This window comes from Haemaphysalis longicornis, unplaced genomic scaffold (genome assembly GCF_048455015.1).
Source record: "Haemaphysalis longicornis isolate Haplotype H1 unplaced genomic scaffold, Haemaphysalis longicornis Haplotype H1 scaffold_4, whole genome shotgun sequence".
NCBI lineage: Eukaryota > Metazoa > Arthropoda > Arachnida > Ixodida > Ixodidae > Haemaphysalis > Haemaphysalis longicornis.
In genome coordinates this window covers 106,974,658-106,983,140 of record NW_027526361.1, presented here as the reverse complement: position 1 = coordinate 106,983,140, position 8,483 = coordinate 106,974,658, and positions in this window count along the sequence as shown.

Sequence of the window (8,483 nt, the reverse complement as noted above, 5' to 3'; positions counted from 1 at the left end):
TTTAGCACTTACAAAGGCTACACACACGTTTACGTGGATGGCTCGAATCTCTTGGGCTTATCCGCTATCGATATATGGATCCCATAAGCCCGTTGCGTTATCAAAAAAAGCACTCAGCCACAAAACATCCTCTACTGCTACCGAACTGGCAGCTGTAAGGGCTGCACTTGATTACATCAGTGCACATTATGCTAATATGCCAATGGCTAATATTCATCGACTCGAGTAGCGCCTTACAAGCCATCCGAAAGCTTCACTACAATCGAAATCATCTAGTATGTGCATTTTTCGCAATTTACACAAAGGCAGTCCGCCAAGGTCATCCCGTGGCTACCTTCAGTGGCTACCTGGTCACTCGGGCATATGGAGCGACACTACATCTGACGCATCCGCAAGCACAGGCCACTTGCTGCGCAGTACGACCCAGCTTCCTTTTTTTCTGAGAGGTCATCAACACCCTCATCCTCGCAAGTGGATGGGGAGCACAAATGTCGGAGTGGCAGGATCTCACCGCCGGTATCCTTCACTGTAGGGTATTCATCCGCACTGTGATTTCCACTTTCCACGCGGCCTCAATAAACGGCGTGAAGGAGTGTTGCGCCGACTGGGCCAGAATGTAGCGTTTACTCGGAGTCTTAAGTTGAAGATAGGTTGGGACGATTCACTCCTGTGCCCGACTTGCGCCGTGCGTTATACTCGAAATCTCTTCTTGTGCATCAGCCCTCGATGCGCTGCTGCGCGAGAAACTGCACTGACCTCGCTCTCTCGTGTACGTCGTAAAGACAGGCTGAAACTTTGTTATTTCCTTGGGCCCCGGGCCAATAGTGCTCATAGCACCTTGGAAACACAAGTTCCGCTCGGGTTCATACAAGACTCTGAACTGGACAAAATTCTTTGGATCATAGGCAGTTCAAGTGTCTCAAGATATGTACTGTCTCGTGTGGTGTTTATCTATTTCTTTTTGGGGGCTTGGTGTTCTTCCTTTGCTTTTCTTTTTTTCTTTTTTTGCACTTTGTATTTTCATTCAGAGTTTACATTCATGATTTCCTTTTCAAGTGGATTTGTATATCCGGGCTCTGCTAGCAGCATTCTCTTGTTTCTTGTTTTTAAGGTTTCTTTGTTTGTCTTGTCCCTTGTTGCAACGCTGTCATCCCACCGATTACAACTCGTTGCTGCACACAGGAAGGCGTACCTGAGCCGAGTTCCGTCACCTCCGACGTGCGTGTGGTAGCGTAGTGAAGCGAGCGGCCAGCCAATGCTGCTGCCTCGAAGAAGACCAGAAGCTGAAGGCAAACTTAACTTGTTTACTTCATGGCGGAGATGAGCGAACTCAGAGAATGCCCCGGCGGGCGAGCTTACAGTACAGGACTCGAGCAGAGTGACAGCATTGATTCATTGCTCAAACAGGAATGAACTACAGCGCTTGGGGGAGGGGGGGAGTCTTATTTTATACCCAAAGCGCTCGCTAACGGTCAAACAAGCGTTCCCTCTAGATTGTGCACACGACACGAACGGAACAGACACACACAACACTCTTTCCAGAGTTCGTGAGCGGTCAGTAGTAGCGGCGCACGCTGAGTCCGAGAGAGGGGAGAGAGGAGGTCACCGCAGCGCCTTCGGTGTCCTTCGAACAGTTGAAGCATGTTGCATCGGCCGCCACCGAAGTTTGATCACGCTGATAGCGAGGCGCCACCGATCCAGACATGTAGCGACGCGTTTGAATCCGTCGGCTGCAAGCGTGAGTCACCGACAGGGAGGCCTGCTTAAAAGGCGCACATAGTGAAGGCTTCGCCTCACAGCCGAGGAGTGTTGCGCAAAGCGCTGCGGCGGGCTGATTGGTAACACCCTGCTGTGTACCCAATGTCCAACATTCACCACTCATCATCGTAGTCAACCCCCATCTGGCGTCGCAAGCCTTGTCACTAGAAGGGCTGACCTGACCAGTTCACATTAAAGATGTATCCCCCTTCATAGGTCGGCGTACTCACTCGTGAGTACACTCATTTGTACTCATTTGTACTCAAACTCACGAGTGAGTACGATTATGAGTGATCACACACCCAGAAAAAAAACAGTGAGTACGATGACGAGTGAGTACAGGGGTAAGTCCACTACTCGTGAGTACAGTACTCATGAGTACACTACTCATGAGTATGAGTACTCATGAGTACAATATTCATGAGTATGAGTACTCATGAGTTTGAGTACTCATGAGTACAGCACTCATGAGTACACAGCACTCATGAGTACAATACTCATGAATACTGTTTTTGCGAGTGCTTGCACTCTTGAGTATATGCACTCCTGAGTACAGTAGTGCAAACAAGAAAACGGACGACAAAAGCTGCCACCCGAAGACACGCAGAAAAACGCAGTTTACGGCCACGGCCGCACCGACAAGCCCCGAGCTCCCCTGAGCCCGACCTGGCGTGAGAACAAGAGGAGACGCCAGACGCAACGCGAGTGCTTACGTTCCGTTTCGCTTTCTCACATGTACTTGCCTTCGCGCAGTAAGTCGCCCAACGACAGTGCACCGCGTCAGACGTTTTCTTCCTCTGTCCTGATTTATATCTAACCTGTGTTTTTCTAATCAATTAAACAATTTATTTTTTCTACTTAGTCTTTCATTCGAGCTACGACCTAGCTAACAGTGCAGATAAGTTGATTATTCGTGAGTAATACAAATTGAGTACTCATGAGTACAGATTGAGTACTCATGAGTGCAGAATGAGTAGTACTCATGAGCACTGGCACTCATTGAGTACTCATGAGTACAGATTGAGTACTCATGAGTACAGAGTGAGTACTCATGAGTACAGATTCAGTACTCATGAGTACAGATTGAGTACGAATACTGGTGAGGAAAAATGAGTTTGAGTACAAGTGAGTACAATTACAAGTGAGTATTTGATGAGTGAGTACGAGTGATTTTGTGAACAGACGAACTTTTTGAGTCTGAGTTTGATTTAGTACAGCGTGAATGAAAAAAAATGTGATTGAGTTTGAGTGAGTTCTTTTTGTTTTGCTGACCTATGTCCCCCTTTGTCTTAATTGCCCTGAGCATTACCGGAAGCTGGGGATCACATTTAGAAGCGTCACCTTCCTATCGTTGCGGATTTTGAAAAAAGCACCTTTATTGATGACGGCGATGATGACGACAATAGTGAAGACAATGATGATGAGGATGGTGTTGAAACGCTTTTTCCTTGAATTAAAAGACGGCTGATGCCATCTATGCAGCGGAGGCATTTTAGTAGCTGCTGTTTACCTCATCGCAGTGGTTGCTATCTAGGGCAGCGCCCTGTATCTCAATCAGCAAGCGTACTCCTGCGGTAGGCTCCGACTTTGCTTTTGAAAATAAAAGAAAGACCGCATTATTGAAAAGATAACTCAAGGAAGTTAGTGAGTGAGTGAGTGAGTGAGTGAGTGAGTGAGTGAGTGAGTGAGTGAGTGAGTGATTAAACAATGCAGTGCGCAAATATCTAAGCCACCAATAGAGTGAGTAAACAAATAGGTTTCTATGTAAGCAAGAAAACAAACAAATAAATAAATAAATAAATAAATAAATAAATAAATAAATAAATAAATAAAATAGAGAAATAGGCAAACAAAGAAGTGAGCAAGAAAGTAACTAATTATTTAAGTAGGCACATAAATTAGTACGAAGATAAGTAGACAACTAAACAAAATAAAGTTCGTTCAATCGATCACAGACCTAGGAAAATTGGTAAGCATCCACCCACAGCTTCAAAATTTAACGTCGCGACAACTCATGTCGGTGTTTCTAAACACCATTACTGTTGCATATAAACTTTACTCGGCTGAATTATATCTGGAGTCCGCCTTCTTATCCTTGCGGCCGGGATAACAAACCGGCAGAGAGTGAACACATACCGGTTTTTTTTCTTCTTTCGTGCAGCCGACGAACTAAAGGCTTGTTATTTTTGCGGCGCAGATAAGTTCCTAACGGAGAGCGCATTTCGATGAGTAAATAAACAACTCATCGGGGAGCAGCACGTAAACAGCCTCGGGTTTACAGCGACCTTTGACATTACTCGGGCACGTAGGCTCGCCTGCTAACTCCTTTTCGTTCTTCGTCGCCTTCTCGCGGACGGGTGCAACATGTCACTGAGAAATTTTGTCGAGATGCAAGGAAAATAGAACAGGCGAAACGGTTGTTTACTTTAACGCCCACGAGGCGGGGCCAGTGCGGTTACTCTCGGAGCGAGTCAGCTTTCCTACTTTCCTCCGTAGCGGGTTATTGTTATCACTCGTTAGTATATATTGGTTCTTAGTGGGCGAGTGTGCTGGTAAGTTGCTAAACCATGATCTGGGCAGTTGATTAGCCCAGTAGTAAAATTGCGCCACTGCTACTTGGTCTGCTAGTTCTGAACGTTTTTTAGAACGTGTATAGGTTCGAATAAATATGATTAAATTGGGAAAAGAAGTTCGGTTAGTCCTAGGGGTGGGACAACGCGAGAAGGCATGCTTGAGTGTTTAAAGACAAAATGCAAGTTGGGTTTATTAGTAAGACTGCTTAGTCCCGATAACAATGATACCAATATGATCGCAATCTTCGAACAAATAATGGAGATATTAAAGAAAACGTGTGAAGCCATGGCGACTCCCTAGCCAATTTTCCGCAACTTTTCTATAACGTCACATAAACTTGTTTGTGCGATTGGCGGCCGCCTAACTGAGCGGTCGCGAAGACACATGACGGGACCGCTGTAATGGGGCATCTAGTTCTATTTTAAAGCATCACTTGAGTGCTAACGTGCAGTTAACGCACTGAAAATTATGGTTTTAGTGCTGGCCCGTATGACGTCATTCTTCTCCATAAGACGTCACTGTGGCGCAAAATGTGAAAGTTTTTAAATACTTCTTGCATTTTTGTCGTTAAAAAAACATCTTTTGTGGCTGTAATGGAGCTGAGTGAGATACTGAATCCTAGTTCTTTCAAATTAAACGAAGTTGCATTTTCCCTTCATGGCTCCTTTAAACATTTTGTTCTGCTTTATAAGGTAACGCCAGGCACTCCTTGCCCTTAACTATAAAGCTAGTCATTTAATTCCATTTTCAGGCCGCTGCGCTCAACGCAACTTAAGTGGCTTCCCACACGTCACCAAGCCGGAGGCGAAACCATTGCTCGCACTGCGCCCATCAACTCCGCCCATCGGCCAACAGCTCTAATATCGAACTCTAATCCTCGGACCCAGGGATTATTTCACGTCCAAAGTTTCGAAAGGGGGGAAGAAAGCGGCACCCTTTGCGTTTGCGCGCTCGGAAAGCGCTTCCTGGCACGTGCTAATAAACTCCGCCACGGTGCGTGGCACTCGGTCTCTTCCAGGCAGCCTGCAGTGTATACCCGGGTTTAATGAGTCTTTATTCCCTGCCAAACAACCCGCCGCGAAGTGCGGGCGTGGTCAGGGGCCGGGATGAGCACAGTACGATCTCATTGCTCACTGGTTCTGTCCCCGTTTCGAGTGATGAAACGCTTTCCCTTTGCTTGAGTGCACATCCCTGTTTCCAGCTGTCATGTTTATCAAACCACGGCATTCAGTTTTCCTGGGTTCGAGCTTTGCATTTCATGTTTACTTGGGGAGATGCGTAGAAATGTCGGTTCTATGTACTACTACGCGGATTTTCATCTTCCATAGAAAAATGTCTTGTCAACCATCCAAGTCAATTTTACTCTACAGCCGCGTGTCGTGACACGGATGAAAACCGTCGTCAAAACAGCGCACTAACCGCCCACTGAAGCTTCTCACCGCACTAAACCGTGTTTTTATTTGGTCGTATTAGAAGCAATAGTCTCTATGGGCTACTTAAACCAGAGAATTTTGGTGTCCCTCTCTGTCTGTCCCGCGGTTCAGCCAACCGGACTAATGATAAAATTAGGAATTCTGGAACACGAAGTATATGCATTAGAGTCTCGAAAATTCGAAATTCCTTAATTGGAATTTTCGCTGAATTGGTAGTGATGTACCGGTCCCGCCAATTATACTGTAATTCATTAGAAGAAACCGCTCGATAATTCCCAGCTAAGACCCGGTTAATCGGCAGTTATTTTGAATAAAGAGCAGCGACGTGACCGCCATTTCTCGCTAAATTCCAAATTTTGAGCGTCAAAATATTACCCTGCTCTCCATTATGTCGGCGCCATTGCAACTGAGCCAGCGCACAGTCGTATTTTTCTATATGCAGGTCTTTAACATTCTTCGTTGCGCTCAGCTCCCCGCGAGCACTTCGCATGGTGGACACTTTACCATGCGAAACACCAACTAGCCCACTCCCAAGCCTTGCTGGACACTTTAGGTTTCGAATGTAGCGATAAGTCTGAACTTACAGGAAAACCGAGTCGTACGCTCTAACTGTGGGCAAAAATCGATATCCTAAACAAAATCAAGAAGGAATACGTGCTGTGGTCTAATGAAAACGCTGTAATTGTGCTTCATGTATAGTTAGAAGCTCGGCTAAGTTTTTTGCACTCACCGTGGACTTCGTATTAACGGGAGTCGACTGTATGGGCGAAACCTATCCAAATCACTAAATAGGGTACTAAAGTTTATACTTGTCAACATTCCTGAGCAAAAAGAGGAGATAAAGCTCATTGATTCATTGTTGTTGGGGTACTTTTTGCTGACGTTGGGGATTTTTTTGTCGATGAACCAAAATGTCGTGCATTGCAGTCTGAGATCGATCAAAACAGTGCAGCGGCATCGACCAGTGTCTAGGGGGATAGGGTTCACATAAAGGTCGGCCTTCCATAACTGACCACAAGCTACGAGAGAAGCTCGAGGGCGTAGACAAAGCCCCGGCCCCAGGAATTCATGGCCTCGAAGCCCCAAAGGTCATCACGCGCATCCAAATTAGCCCGCTGGTAAACGAACGAGCATTTTGTCTCTTTTATATAATCATAAAAGAGACATAAGACCCTATTCAGGATACAGGTTGGGTACATATTAATAAATACAATTTCAGGCCGCCTATATAAAGAGGCCATGCAGACAAAATTAAGCCTGGTTTTATTTGAAAGACCGGGCAAACACCTCCTCCTTATAATTGTGCTTACAATTCTGAAACATTGGTTTAGTCATAGAGAATTTAGGAACGGCGCGGGATTCAAATCCCTCGCTTCCTGCATCCTAGTGTGGTGTAGTGAAGTATAGTTGTGACGTACTTGACGAAGAAACCATAATGGTCAGTCAGTAATAAGCGCCGAATTCGAATCTACTCACGTTTTTTTTTTTCGGCATTAGCCAGTCGCACATATACTTGGGACGTCAGTAGTCAAGTCCTGGGAATGCAGCCTGTAAGTTGCCCCTGTTTCTTTTCGCTACTAAATTGTATAGTTTATTTGAACGAAGTGTTCAGTAAAAACAGCGACGCAAGTGTTACTTCAACAAGATAATATCGTAATACAGCGAATATGCATCACAATTGCTTTTTGAATGAAGCTCAAGTTTTTTGCGGTAAAATTGGACCTTAGATTAAACAGCTTTTGTTTATAATAGGTGTTGTTTTGATTGATTGTTGATTGATTGTGGATTTTAACGCGTCGAAACTACACCTGGGCTGAGGCGCGCCGTAGCGGAGGGCTCCGGATTAATTTTTACTACTCTGGGATCCTAAACATGCGCCGAAATATAGACGTACTGGCATTTTCGCTTCTCGCTTTCATTAGAAAGGAAGCCACCGGTTCCGGTATTAAACCCGCTTCCGTGGGGTGTTGTTTTGAGATGAATAGCCAACTCTGATAACCATATAAGGCCTAAAATATGACAGCCACACTGAGTTTTGTCATGGAGCCCATTGTGCTGAGTGATGTGTATGACCTAGTGTACAGCTGCCCACAAATTGTTTATGTAAAATTAGTATGTTGTGGATGTATTCACATTTTCTGAATTTTTATTTTGTCGACTGGTGAACAGTAGTATATTTTATACACTTGCGCTGCTGAGCACGAGGACGCGAGTTCGATTCCCGGCCGCGGCGGCCGCTTCGGTGCACGTTAAAGATCTACAGGTGGTCAAAATTAATCCGAAGCCCTCCACTATGGCACGTCTCATCTCCTGCGCTGCGTCGGCACGTTAAGCCCTACAATCAAATCAAAATATTTTATCCGGTTGAGTTATTCTTGCTCAACAGTTGCTTAGTATCGCTTGCACGTCGATCTTACGCAGACCGGATAATTCGTATCTCCCAGAGTCTACGAGAAGCTTTTAACGACGAAAGAAATATACCTGTATAACTGTGTGGTAGAGGGCCTATTGGTGCATGATTCCAAATGAAACACTCCACAGTCCATGTGATGTACATTTAAAATAGGAAGTAAGTGACCGCAGTGACGAGGAGAGAGAGAGAGAGAGAGAGAGAGAGAGAGAGAGAGAGAGAGAGAGAGAGAGATGTATTATAGAAGAAAGCCAAGAGGTTTGCCAGACCCTCAACACCGACATGCTACTCGGCGGGGGAACAGGTAG